This window comes from Astatotilapia calliptera, chromosome 12 (assembly GCF_964374335.1).
Source record: "Astatotilapia calliptera chromosome 12, fAstCal68.1, whole genome shotgun sequence".
In the NCBI taxonomy this organism is placed as follows: domain Eukaryota; kingdom Metazoa; phylum Chordata; class Actinopteri; order Cichliformes; family Cichlidae; genus Astatotilapia; species Astatotilapia calliptera.
Window position 1 is genome coordinate 7,771,481 of NC_137433.1, and position 13,401 is coordinate 7,784,881.

General features: G+C 40.6%; 1 long non-coding RNA gene across 1 annotated transcript; it reads right to left on the reverse strand.

Moving 5' to 3' along the window:
* Window positions 1-834: 834 nt before the first annotated feature.
* LOC145432296 (uncharacterized) lies at window positions 835-1,931 on the reverse strand. Its single transcript, XR_013912579.1, has 2 exons — window positions 1,667-1,931; window positions 835-1,503 (listed from the first exon to the last, which is right to left on the reverse strand). It is a non-coding gene; the product is annotated as an uncharacterized LOC145432296 (long non-coding RNA).
* Between the last annotated feature and the right edge of the window lie 11,470 nt (window positions 1,932-13,401).

The following is a 13,401-nucleotide window of genomic DNA, read 5'->3' on the forward strand; positions in this document are numbered from 1 at the left end:
GTGTGCTTAGTAGATGATGGCTTGTGTGTACTGTTTGATACGGAAACACCATTTTTACGAAGGTGTGAAGAGTTAATCTAGCTGTGTTTGCTTTTGCAAGAGAACTACAATGTTTTGATTATTGGGTGACAGGTTTTCTTATTTGTGTGAAGAGTTTTGCAAAATTAGCCAATAGTTACAAAAAATGTGCTTAGGCATTCAGAAAAAACTGTAATAGAATATAATTTTATATTTATATTTCAATATCACAGTAATCTTCCAATTTAGAACTACAAGTTAAAAAAAAACTAACATAAATAAAATACACTTCAGCTAATTACTTAAAAAAATAATTTATTTTCCCAAACCACGCAGAGCCGCACTAAAAAGACTAAAGAGCCGCAGGTTGCTGACCCCTGCACTAACCTATTCAGCTGCTTGTGAATGCAAATATCTAATCAGCCAATCACATGCCAGAAAAAAAAAAGGGTGATTTAAGTGACTTTGAAGGCAGCATTGCTGTTGGTGACAGATGGGCTGTTTTACGTTTTTCAGACACTCCTGATCTTCTCAAATTTTCTCAGGAATTTACAGAGAACAGTCCAAACTGAAAAGCGAAATAAACATTTCCCTGGGTAAAAATGCCTTGTTGATTGCAGAAGTCAGAGGGGCGTGGCCATGCTGAAGGCAAGAGGAATTCTAAGCCAGTTTCTCAACCCAGCCCATCTGATATCAGTAACCACAACACATTCAAAGTCAATTAAAAGTCGCCTTTCTTGCCCGTTCCGATGCTCGCTTTCAACTTTGAAATGAGACCACTTGGACAACAGTAATGATAAATAATTGCAAATAGAGCACGTTTACAGAATTTAATGTCATTTTTATAGAGCACCTCTTATTTTAAGAAAAGATGGGCGAGACGATTTTTGAAACTAACTGCAAATTAAGCACACAATATTTAATATCTGTATTTTACCATTTTGATAAGACATATTTCAGTACTCCAAAACACTTTTATTAGACTGCCAACATGCTTACAAGTAGTAAATCCAGGTTAGTGGATCATAATTAAACATAACTCTGTGGCAAACGCAGAGTTCAGCAGGCCATCAAGGAAGAAGTGACGTGCATTTCTGCAGTGTAAAGATTCACAAATGATTTTCTCCTTAATCTACAGTCACACAAAGCGCCAGGAAAATCTTTGGTGATGTTCTCAGATGATTCTGATGCTTATCACCCAGTTCCTCGTGATGTCCTCCACACCATCAACCCTCTGTCCTCCTCCCAGTTTCTTCCTCAGCTTGCCTTTCTTATGGCCACCCCTTCCAAAACCTGACTTTTTAACTTATCCGAGCCACTTTTTGTTCTTGGAGCGGAGCTTCCTCATCCCCCCGCCCTGCAGGAACTGGTGCTTCTGCTTTTTCTTGCGCTGCTTCATGATCTGATCCTTTGTTTTCAGCTCCGAGCGTGCTTTGTGGTCACCGGAGCTCTGTACGTTTGGACCTCGTCGGCCACGGCCACGACCTGGGAGAGGCATGACACAACAAAGAGGTTGGAGGTTATAGCTCGCAAGGCTGGAAGAGGGACTTGAAGTATTTACCTTTAGAGTTGAGTTAAAACATGGTGGCTGATGTTCTATATTTAACAGGCAGACATGTTTGTGCTATTCATTTTGATGCCTTCCTACCTCTTGCTGGCTTCCTGCCTCCTCCGCCTGTTTCTCCATCTGATCCAGATCCTGTATCATCAATCTTGTATTTTTTCCTTCACTCCTCATAACTGACATGTCAGAGCGTTCTCACTCCCGAGGCGTAACATGTCGACGTTTTGTCACGTCCCGCGGCGTTCCTGAGGAACGCGAAAGGAGACCTTCGGCGTTCTTATGGTACGCGGCGGGTTATGGCTGGGATCCAGTGCAATGACGCTTCCGCGGTAATAGATGTTCCAGCCCTGTATTCCAGCCCTAAACCTAACCTTATCCCTAGCCCTGACCATAACCTTATTCCTGACCTTAACTAGGACTTTAATGAAGTTAAATAGTGTGTTTCTAAGCGATTTGAATAAAAAGAGCGAACATGTGTAGATTCAGTCCAGACGGTTCTCATATTTCCTCTTTTTTCCGAGGTCGTCATTTAGGAACATGGTGGGTAGCCGAAAACGTAATATGGTGACGATTTGTCACCTAGCGTAAAATGTTACGCTTTGGGAGTGAGAACGGGTTGGACATTCGGGACATGGCTGAAAACTTCAACATTGAGGTAAAAACAACGGCGGGGTATAGTCCCTGGAGCAACGGACTACTGGAGAGACATAACATGACACTTACAGAAATCCTCCTGAAGGTAAAAAAGGAACGAGGATGTGACTGGCACACTGCGCTAGACTGGGCCCTTATGGCCAAAAACAGTATGCTTAATGTACATGGTTATAGTCCACATCAACTTGTGTTTGGCCAAAACCCCAACCTTCCTTCTGTGTTGATGGATAAGCCACCTGCCTTAGAGGGCACAACTGTAAGTGCAAGAGTAGCTGAACATATCTCAGCATTACATGCTTCCAGAAAAGCATTTACTGAGGCAGAGTGTTCAGAAAGGATCAGGAGAGCACTACGCAAACAACTTAGGCCTACAGATGACAAATATGAGGCAGGAGATAAAGTATACTACAAACGAGTCGACTGTACAGAGTGGAAGGGTCCAGGTGTAGTTATTGGGCAGGATGGAACTGTTGTATTTGTAAGACATGGGGGGACTCTTGTAAGAGTACACCAGTCAAGATTGACTAAAGTGGATTCACGGACTGGAGATAAACAAATATCACACAGTACTACTGATGATGACAACAAAGACGCAGTTGAAAATGATGACACTGACACACCCGATGGGGAACAGAGTATTAGTGAGGAAGAAGACATCACTATTGACAGAGAAACTAACACTACAGAAAACATGTCTGTCACACAAACTGCAAATGAGCCCTCTACACCCACTGATCATGTCTCTGCAAATGTAAAGTTAAGATCAGGACAGCTGATTGCTTTTACCAACAGAGACAACGGTGTTCAACACACAGCCAGAGTGCTAGGCAGAGCGGGAAAAGCAAAAGGGCAATACAAAAACTGGTACAATGTGCAATATCTTGAGCATGATGGTAGTGAAGGTGAAAAGAAAGCTGTAGACATGTCACTTGTTGATGGTCTTTGCACTGAAGCTGAAAACAGAGATGCAGATGTACTCATAACAAGAGATATTTCCTTTGATTCTGCTAAGCAGCAGGAGATTGAGAGCTGGCAAAGTAATGGTGTGTTTGATGAAGTGAAAGACCTGGGTCAAAAATGTGTGTCTACTAGATGGGTCTGTACACTCAAAGAAACTACTAATGGTGTTGTCCCAAAGGCTCGACTTGTGGCACGGGGGTTTGAAGAGGTAAATACTAAAGAACTACAGAAAGACTCTCCAACATGTGCGTCTGAGTCCCTCAGACTGGTGCTAGCTGTGATATGTCAAAACAAGTGGAGAGTAAATTCAATGGACATTAAATCTGGCTTCTTGCAGGGAATGCAACTGTCAAGAGACATCTATCTTCGTCCCCCACCTGAAGCTGGCAAGGACAATGTTCTATGGAAACTGAAAAAGTGTGTTTATGGACTTGCAGATGCTTCACTTTATTGGTACAATAAGGTCAAAGACATTATGCTCAAAACTGGTGGTAAAATATCACAGGTTGATCCTGCAGTGTTCTATTGGCAGAATGAACAATCTGAGGTTACAGGAGTGCTTGCATGTCACGTTGATGATTTCCTTTGGGCTGGTTCAAGTCACTTTGCAACTCATATCATTCCTGTACTGAAATCTACCTTCCTTGTGGGCCGTGAAGAACATGACAGCTTTTCTTATGTTGGTATGGACATTTGTACAGTTAATGATGTAATAGAGGTGCATCAACAACTTTACATTGACAACCTACAACCGGTTCAGTTACAAGCAGCACGGGCTGTACAGAGGGAGGCTTCCTTAAGTGAAACAGAACGTGAGCAACTCAGGTCAAAAATAGGACAGATTTTGTGGGTTGCCAAACAAACAAGGCCTGATGTTATGTTTGACACATGTAGCCTTGGATCTAATATCAAAGATGCAACTGTACAGTCTATTCATGAAGTGAACAAAGTTATCCGTAAACTTAAGGCAGAGAAAGTGACTCTTAAGTTTCAGCACTTGGGTAACAGTGAGGATCTGGCATTGGTTGTTTTCAGTGATGCTTCATTTGGCAACCTTCCTGATGGCGGTACTCAAGGAGGGGCATTAATCGTCCTTATGGGTAAAGGAGGAAAGTTTTGTCCTCTCTTCTGGCAGTCTAAAAAAATCAGGCGCGTGGTCAGAAGTACACTGGCAGGAGAAACTCTTGCCATGTCAGATGGAATAGACAGTGCTGTCTTCCTGGCAACACTTTTTTCTGAGCTTACAACTGGTAACACTGGTCTAAACGCTCTTCCTTTGATCTGTGTAACTGATAATCATTCCTTGTTTGATGCACTCAAGTCTACTAAGCAGGTTACAGAGAAGAGACTGAGGCTAGAAATGAGCAGCATTAAAGAGCTCATACAAGCCAAGAAAATCAGACAGGTTTGTTGGTCAGATTCAAAATCTCAACTTGCTGATTGTCTGACGAAAAAGGGAGTTTCACCTTTAACCCTTCTAAAGGCGCTAGATGAAGGACTCTGGATACTGTAATCCTTTGTCTACAAAGTTGTCTTTGCATTCAAATGTACCATTGTTTATTGTGTGCAATGATAGTATGCTTTAAGTAAAGCAAAGCACTTTTGAAATGTTTTTTTTGTTTATATAAATATATACATATATGTATACAAATGTTTACTGGGGTGTGTTTATACTCTTATTTTATTTTTTTAAGAAAGAGGGAGATTGTTAACTTGTTATTTTCTGTTTTATCGCGAGAGTACGGTTGCCCGCGAAGTGTTGTTGTTGTGGTCCGTATGTAAAATGGCGGAAGGAATAAAAGCGCTGTGAATGAGAGTACAACGTCGTGTCTTTTGAGTTAACACTATCGTTGTTTATATTTACTGCGGGAAGAAACGGTTTTTATAAGGAAAAACACTAGAAAGCACTCAGTCCCCCTCCCAACTCCCCCAGCCTTTCCTATTGGTGAAAAAATATACCATGTGGACCAATCAAAAAATGATAGGGCAACATAGCATTTAGTTGTTTACGAAGGCGGGCAGGTGTATACATATAGTTTGAGTCTGACGGCTCTTTGTTTGCTTCTCATCTGTAAACTCTGCATACTCTCTCATGTGATTCAGTTTGTTTTGAAAAGTCTCAACAGGATCTTGAGCTTTATTGTGAAAGGTTTACGTGGAAAACAAACAAGCGTACAGCGGAACCACGCGATGGTTTTACCGTCATTGTTGCTAACGAAAACACGTAAAAACAGGCACTTGCCCGCCCATAGTGTGGTTATATTAAATATAAGAGAAAGAGAGAACTTTAAGAAATTAATATAGCCACTAAGGTGACCGTCAAAACGATGAAAAATACTGCTGTAAACAGTTTATTTTACGACATCACGAAACAAACGATAGCGTAATAGGAAACGATAGACATTTTTATATCGTCATTTGATATATATCGTTATATCGAACAGCCCTAACATACACTCTTATATTTGTACATATATTTATTCTTATAATTCTCAGATTTACCCATTCGTATATTTTGCTTGTTCTTATGTTATTGTATTTTGCACACCTCTGTTGCACACACATAAGAATTTCGCTCACATGTGCTGTACCAGTGTACCTGCACATGTTATGTGATACGGGAAATCTCCAATTTTTTTTTTATTTTGTTTTTTTTTGAGATTAAATAATATACCATTGTAAAGACGACACAAGAGTTCCAGAGGCTCTTCTGGGAGCCAGAGTCGACCAGAAAACGTTTCCCCGAGCTTGAGTCCTCTATGAAGAGCAGCCTTTCCTTATCGGCAGCGGTCACAGCCGCTACAGAGCGCTGGGAGGCTTGTTTCCCTGGGCCTTAAAACTGCAAAGGCGGCACGGTGCTGTCACGCTGATGGTAAAAACACAGGCCTTTAACACAGTGCCGCTGTGCCACTTTATTTTTTAACAAAACACTACGCTTTATGTATAAAGAACTGCCTATTCTACTATTTATTGAAGAAAAAGAATCCACAAAAGATTATTTTTACTTTCTTTTATTTGTTCCAGATAAATTATAAATTATTTTTTAAAAAGCAATGAAATGCATCAGATGTCTCCCATGCTTTCTTTTCTGCTGTAATTTTTTTTTTTTGAACATAAATTGGTCTATTGAAAATAAAATGTAGTAAGAACCACTACATTTTTTCAATAGGCCAATTTATGTTTAAGAAAACCCCAACAATCAAATGATCTCATCTGAGCAAGCACTGGGCGACGGTGGGAAGGAAAAACTCCTTTGTCTTAAAAAGAAGAAACCTTCGACAGAACCAGGCTCAGATGGTGCGGCTTCTGTCAAGACCGGTTGGGGGTTAGGTAGTTAAAAAACTACTCTAACGGTACAGCACTACAGCTTTTTGGTGGAAATGGGTGGAAGGATGGGTGTTACACCTCGTTTCATTGGAGGTCTTACAGGTGGTCGGGGTGTAGATTCAGCTTTTTTACAAATAGGTGGCAGAGGGACAGGACTAGGTCGTGGAATTATAACTAGTTGGGTGGGAATAGGTTGTCTGTGAAGGTTCTCAGTCATGGGAATAGGTTGCTTTCCACTTCTGGATATAGGTGGAACACACATCCTACGAAAAGGTGGTAGGTTGTCGGTCGAGAAAGTTTCCTTTTTCGTTGGTTGTGTGACTTGAGGAGCGGGTGTCAACTTTGTCTTTTTCGGTCTAATGGGTGGCAGTGGAGTCCGCTGTAACTGTTGTTCGTCAGATGCATCTTCCCTGCCTACGTAAATGTATTTATGTTCCTCAAAAAGGGCAATGTCTTTTTCAACTTGACTCATTGCCTCTTCGAGAAACATTTTGTAATTGTATTTTTTGTGCTGTGAAGGGGAGATAGTAAAAGGGAGGGATTGATATTCAAAGTTTAGCTCATTAAACCTCCTCTTTAGGCCCTGGAGAATGTTTTGTTTCTCCTGTTCGGCCAGTGGTTTAACTGTTTCCTGTTGTTTTGTTAACCAGGCATCATTGTCCTGCTTAGCCTTTTCTTTCTCTGCCTTTCTTCTACGCAGGTAGCCTGGAACGATTCTGTAATCGTTTTTCTGTAAATAAAAGGGGACAAGTCCAGATTTCTCAAGGAGCTGCTTGTCCCCTTTGCGTGTATCCACACAAGCAGGTTGAGCCATGACTTTCTTCATGCCTGTGTGTTCTGGTTTTTTCCTGAATGTGTGTTCAGGTTTTTCGCCTTCTGGCCTCTGTGGGCACATTTCGCGATGAGATGGGGCCTTAACTGTTCTTGGCACCATGGTCCTGTGTTCATTTTTATATTTATTTTCTAATACAATTGCTTCCCTGTATTTAGAAATATACATTTTAGGTTTGGGTGGAGGAAGAGTACTCTACTTTGGGAGAAGGTTATAAGCGCTTTCATCTGAAAACACAATTCAATCGCTAGCTTAAATTCACCTGCAAGGGAATTCTACAACTGTGTGTCGAGGCACCCCTATTTATAGATTTTTATGGCCTGGCATGTGACATCATGGTGGCCTGGCATGTGACATCATAGTGGCCTGGCATGTGACATCATGGTAGCCTGTCTTTGTTCTGTCATTTAAGCCCCACCCCCCTGGTTACTGTTGCTATTGTAACTATTATATTATGAATGCTGGTAGCTAGCATTCCACACACACACATACACTTTTTGCCAAGGTTCCAGCTGCAGTCACCAAGACATGTAAATGTATTTAGTAACCCTCTGGGGTCCAGAGTATAATTGGCCGTTTTTGACTACTTTAGATTTTACCTCTATATTTCACCTTTAAAAAAATCTTCTTCTTTTTTTTTTTGGCACAACCTCAAATATCTGAAATTTGAGTTAATTTTTCATTTATACTATATTTGCACAATAGATCTAAATTCAGACAAAAAAAATTCAAAATCCGAGTAGAAAATACTTGTCATTTTTACTGTAAAAGCCACAAACATGTTTAAGGAATTGTTTTCATAACTTGAAATGCGAATAGAAGTTGTACATTTGTAAAAATTATGCACAAGTTTTGCAAACAACTTTATGTTCAGTATAATATATGCAGGTTTTCTTCCTGAATACTATCGTTGTTTATATTTACTGCGGGAAGAAACGGTTTTTATAAGGAAAAACACTAGAAAGCACTCAGTCCCCCTCCCAACTCCCCCAGCCTTTCCTATTGGTGAAAAAATATACCATGTGGACCAATCAAAAAATGATAGGGCAACATAGCATTTAGTTGTTTACGAAGGCGGGCAGGTGTATACATATAGTTTGAGTCTGACGGCTCTTTGTTTGCTTCTCATCTGTAAACTCTGCATACTCTCTCATGTGATTCAGTTTGTTTTGAAAAGTCTCAACAGGATCTTGAGCTTTATTGTGAAAGGTTTACGTGGAAAACAAACAAGCGTACAGCGGAACCACGCGATGGTTTTACCGTCATTGTTGCTAACGAAAACACGTAAAAACAGGCACTTGCCCGCCCATAGTGTGGTTATATTAAATATAAGAGAAAGAGAGAACTTTAAGAAATTAATATAGCCACTAAGGTGACCGTCAAAACGATGAAAAATACTGCTGTAAACAGTTTATTTTACGACATCACGAAACAAACGATAGCGTAATAGGAAACGATAGACATTTTTATATTGTCATTTGATATATATCGTTATATCGAACAGCCCTAACATACACTCTTATATTTGTACATATATTTATTCTTATAATTCTCAGATTTACCCATTCGTATAATATACGAATGGGTAATATGTAGAAGATATATTATATCTTCTACACGTTCTGTCTCTTGTCACGTGTGTGTTTATATTTAAATCATGTATGTTGATTATTTAAATATGCTTTTTCATTCATTTTTAAAAAATGTCAACAGCTGTCGTTTACAGATTCATTGTTTACTATATGCTATATATATATATATGAACATGAACAAAACTGAAAACACTGGGTCACCGACCCAGGAACCCTGACAATATGTATTTTACCTGGTTAATGTGTGTGGCGGGGCGTGGTCTGCAGCGCCGCTGCAGGGGAGGCGGACGCACCTGAGCGGCACCCGCGATCACGCCTCGGCGCCTTAACGTCTGTGCTCTCTATGCTGTTGTGTTGGTATGTTTCGGGCTGTGAGCTTTAACACCGGCTGTATGCATACAGCAACCGTGTGTGAAAAGTGGTCAATAAAGCGAAGCTGTAAAGCGTGTTCATGGAAACATCGTTGGGTCTGCCGTGATATGTTTACAATGGGACTTCTGCTCCTGAATCTCTGCGCACAGCGTCTGCAAATCGGGGCTGTATGAAGTCACTTTCATCTTTACGCAGGACTGTAAGCTGTCATCTGTGAGGCGTGAGCGGTGTTTGTTTTTAACATAGTTCACGGTGGAGCTGCTGACATAATGTGGATCCGAAGATTGATAATTAGCCTACCTGGGGTTGAAAGTCTCGATAAATGCACGGCGTTTCGGCGGGTATATCGGCTTCCGCAAGTGTGACGCTTATTTTGAGCGTTCAAAAACTACAGTTTTTTCTGAATGCTTAAACCCTAACTGTGATTCCTGTAGCACAATCTCTAAAACTATTCAGACTTATAGCAAAACCACTCACTGAGTTTGCAAAACTAAAAGCACATAAACTGCTTTGCACTCAGTTTGCAATTTTGTAACACACACTTTGCAAAACGGTAGGCACAATTCACTGCACAACACTCAATTACCAAATTTCCAACACACTCCTAGCAAAAGTATACACATGTATGGCTATCATTAACACTAATTTGCCAACTGTCTGGCACACTTTCACATGTGAAAACTTTTTTAGATAATTAGTTCACTTTGCAATCAGCCTAAGCACTATAATACAGGTAAGCTGTGTGTGCGGAGTACAATGGAGGGAGCAGAAAGAGTGAGAAGTAGAGGAGGCCGAGGAAGAGGACGTGGAGGTGAAGAAGTAGGATGAAGAGGACGACAAGGACAAGGAGGAGCAAGAGGAAGACGAGGAGGGGGGAGAGGAAGAGTAGGAAGAGTAAGAAATAGAATTGCTGATGACAATAGTGGACCATGTAATCAACCATGTAATCAACCGTGGAATGACCCTGAGGGTAGCTGGCCAACGGGTCCAGCCTAACTCGAGCCGCTACACTGTAGCAAGTACCATAAGGACATCTTGAAATGAGAATCGGTTAGTACAGTCACTTCGCACAAAGATTTGTAGCACTGCCATATGCCAATGAGAAACACACCAATACCATTGATGTAAAAATACTGAAATTGTTACTTTACAGAATTGCTAGATGACCAGATGCTGGGGGCAGAGGAAGCATGTTCACTGCAGACCAAGTAACCCATATAGTCATTATGGCGATTGCAAATAATCCTATACTTGGAAATGAACACTTGTGTTTGTTTTGATGTGTTTCAAGTACACCAGTACTTGAAGTTTGGATCCCTCTATGCTTATGGATCTATGACAGAAGTATGAGCTCAAACTGACATAGCCTACCTTGTGCACAGAGAAAGCAAAAGCCAGATGTGTTTTGTATTCATACCATCAGTGTGCAGTTGGCGCATTGTGTGCTTAGTAGATGATGGCTTGTGTGTACTGTTTGATACGGAAACACCATTTTTACGAAGGTGTGAAGAGTTAATCTAGCTGTGTTTGCTTTTGCAAGAGAACTACAATGTTTTGATTATTGGGTGACAGGTTTTCTTATTTGTGTGAAGAGTTTTGCAAAATTAGCCAATAGTTACAAAAAATGTGCTTAGGCATTCAGAAAAAACTGTAATAAACTAAAAGACAGAAATCAGATTATAAGATCTGTGGTGTTGTTGATTTATATTATGGTACTTATCATTTGTGATATTTATTACTGTGTGCATACTTTATTAGGAGAGATGAGATTAAATGTTGTCAGACAAATATTCTCTTCCTTGCTGGTTCCATCGAAGGAGAAATGTTCAAGTAAGTATGTAACTGGGACGTAATCCAATTCCACAACACAATGTGACGGGGAATCAGCTGTGTTTTGCTGCCCAATTTATTTAGAATCTGGTGCAAACCGGCGAGCCAGTTCCTGAATCAGTCACGTGGTACGGACTGCCCGCGAGGCCTCGAACATCACTGCATACGTAATCAAAGCAAGCCTCGATACGCGCTTTACAAAACTACCACGAGATTACCCGACACACGCTTCAAAGCTTCGACACACAGGAGACATCACTACTGCACACAGCCTTCACACGACAACAGGTGCACCACACTGCTAAGTGTGTTTTGTGTTTAGAGTTTTGCTAAATGGGAGACTGAGCTTTGAATAGTGTTTAAGATTTTGGCAACAGTGGGACTGATTTGATGAAAGAGTTTTCATAGTTGACAGTTTAGTTTTTACAATGGGGTTTAGTGTTTTAGCAATTCAGAAAAACTCTAATACACCTGTGCTTTTCCCAGCAACTGAGGCTTTTACCCTGCACAGTTTAAGGTATGATAAAGCACTGACCTTATAAATGGCACAAAATACACATTTTAGCTGGGAGCTGGTCATTCACAGGGGAAAGGCTCCATTGTACAACAACAACAACAGTAGTAATAGTAATAATAAATTATTATTAGTCAGGCAAGTATATCATATACCAAACATGCTTCCAAACTAATGACATTTTTTTGCATTCTTCACATCAGGTCAAAATGTACTTTTTTTTAAAAAGTGACTGGCACTGCGGAAATGGATCTACAGCACCACTTAAGAAATTTTAAAGAACTTCTAACAACTTATTTACAGCTTGAAATACGTGTATGACATTTATTACACACAGATTCAGTGAACCCAATCCAAAGAGGAAGTCTGGAAGTCCGCCATTTTGAATGTAAAATGACATTTTGGCACAGTTTTAGTGTTTTCCAGGCATCGCTGGTTTACACATTCGCCTGCAAAGTGAGAGGTCACTGGTTAAATTCCATTTGGTTACTTCAGGAACTTTTTGGGGTTACTTCAGAAAGGGACATCTTCGTCAAAGCCATGTTTGTGGTGGAATTTTGATCATTTATCACTGGACATAAGATTTTCATCTCTAAAAATGTATTTTGTCCAGTCTGTCCCAAACTTCACACTTTTGATGACAGTCTGGCGACGACTACATGCCAATATCTGGTCACACATGGTGCCACAGTTCTCACATAACATTTTAATCAAGACTACCCCACTGTGATTGAAGTATTTCTTGCAAAACAATCATAACCAAACAAAACCTTTCCTGTTCTGTAAATGAACAGTAGGACAAAATGATTACTAGTCATTGCGGAAAGCACAATTAATGTTTTTGTTTACATCGTTGGAACGAGGAAAAATTCCCCCACCACAAAAACAGAAATACTCATGAAAGCAACCTGTAGTGCAAACACGAGGGCTGAATTTATTACTTCCTGCACTAGAAACCTGCCGATGTTGCTGATATGGATAGATCACCAGTCTTCCTTGTCTTTATCTTATTATCTCCTGTTGAGATGTCGCAGCAGAAAATGCAGCCTGGCCTGTTGAAACATTGTTTTTTTTTAGTGTTTCAACTGAAAAAATAGAATGCCTTTGATCCAAATGGAATGCATCTTGTGAAAAAAGGTGACATCTTGTGACATCACAAGATGATGACATAGATCCTTTGTTATGTCATCATCTTGCTGAGAGAAAAAACCCTTAAATAGGAGCTTTGCTCTGTTAAACTTTAATGCTCAACGGACCTTGACCTGACAGCAAGCAAACCCTTTTTGGAGAGTTTTGAGAGAATTTTACTTAGCAATTCACCGACCAAGCCGACACATTTCACCATGTCAGCTCACCCATCCTTCAGCTCAAATGAGCTTGGATTAGTTAAAGGGAGCATTTTGGGAAAGCACTACAAGGTAGAGGCTTTCCTTGGAGAAGGGGGCTTTGGTATTGTAGCCAAATGTCGTGATACCATGACTAACCGAGCTGTGGCTATTAAAGTGAACAAGAGCCGCCCTGATATTCTGCAACAGGCGAAATTGGAAATTTTCATCCTGGAGCAGCTGCGAAGGTTGGATTCAGATGCCGCCAACATTGTTCAATGGAACGGCTTTTTTCACGACGGAGAGCGGGTTTGCCTGAAATTTGAACTCCTTGATCAATGCCTGAGGGACTACATATGGGACCGGAAAAACCACTGTCTCCCCATAAGCGAAGTCAGGCCAATTTTAGGTCA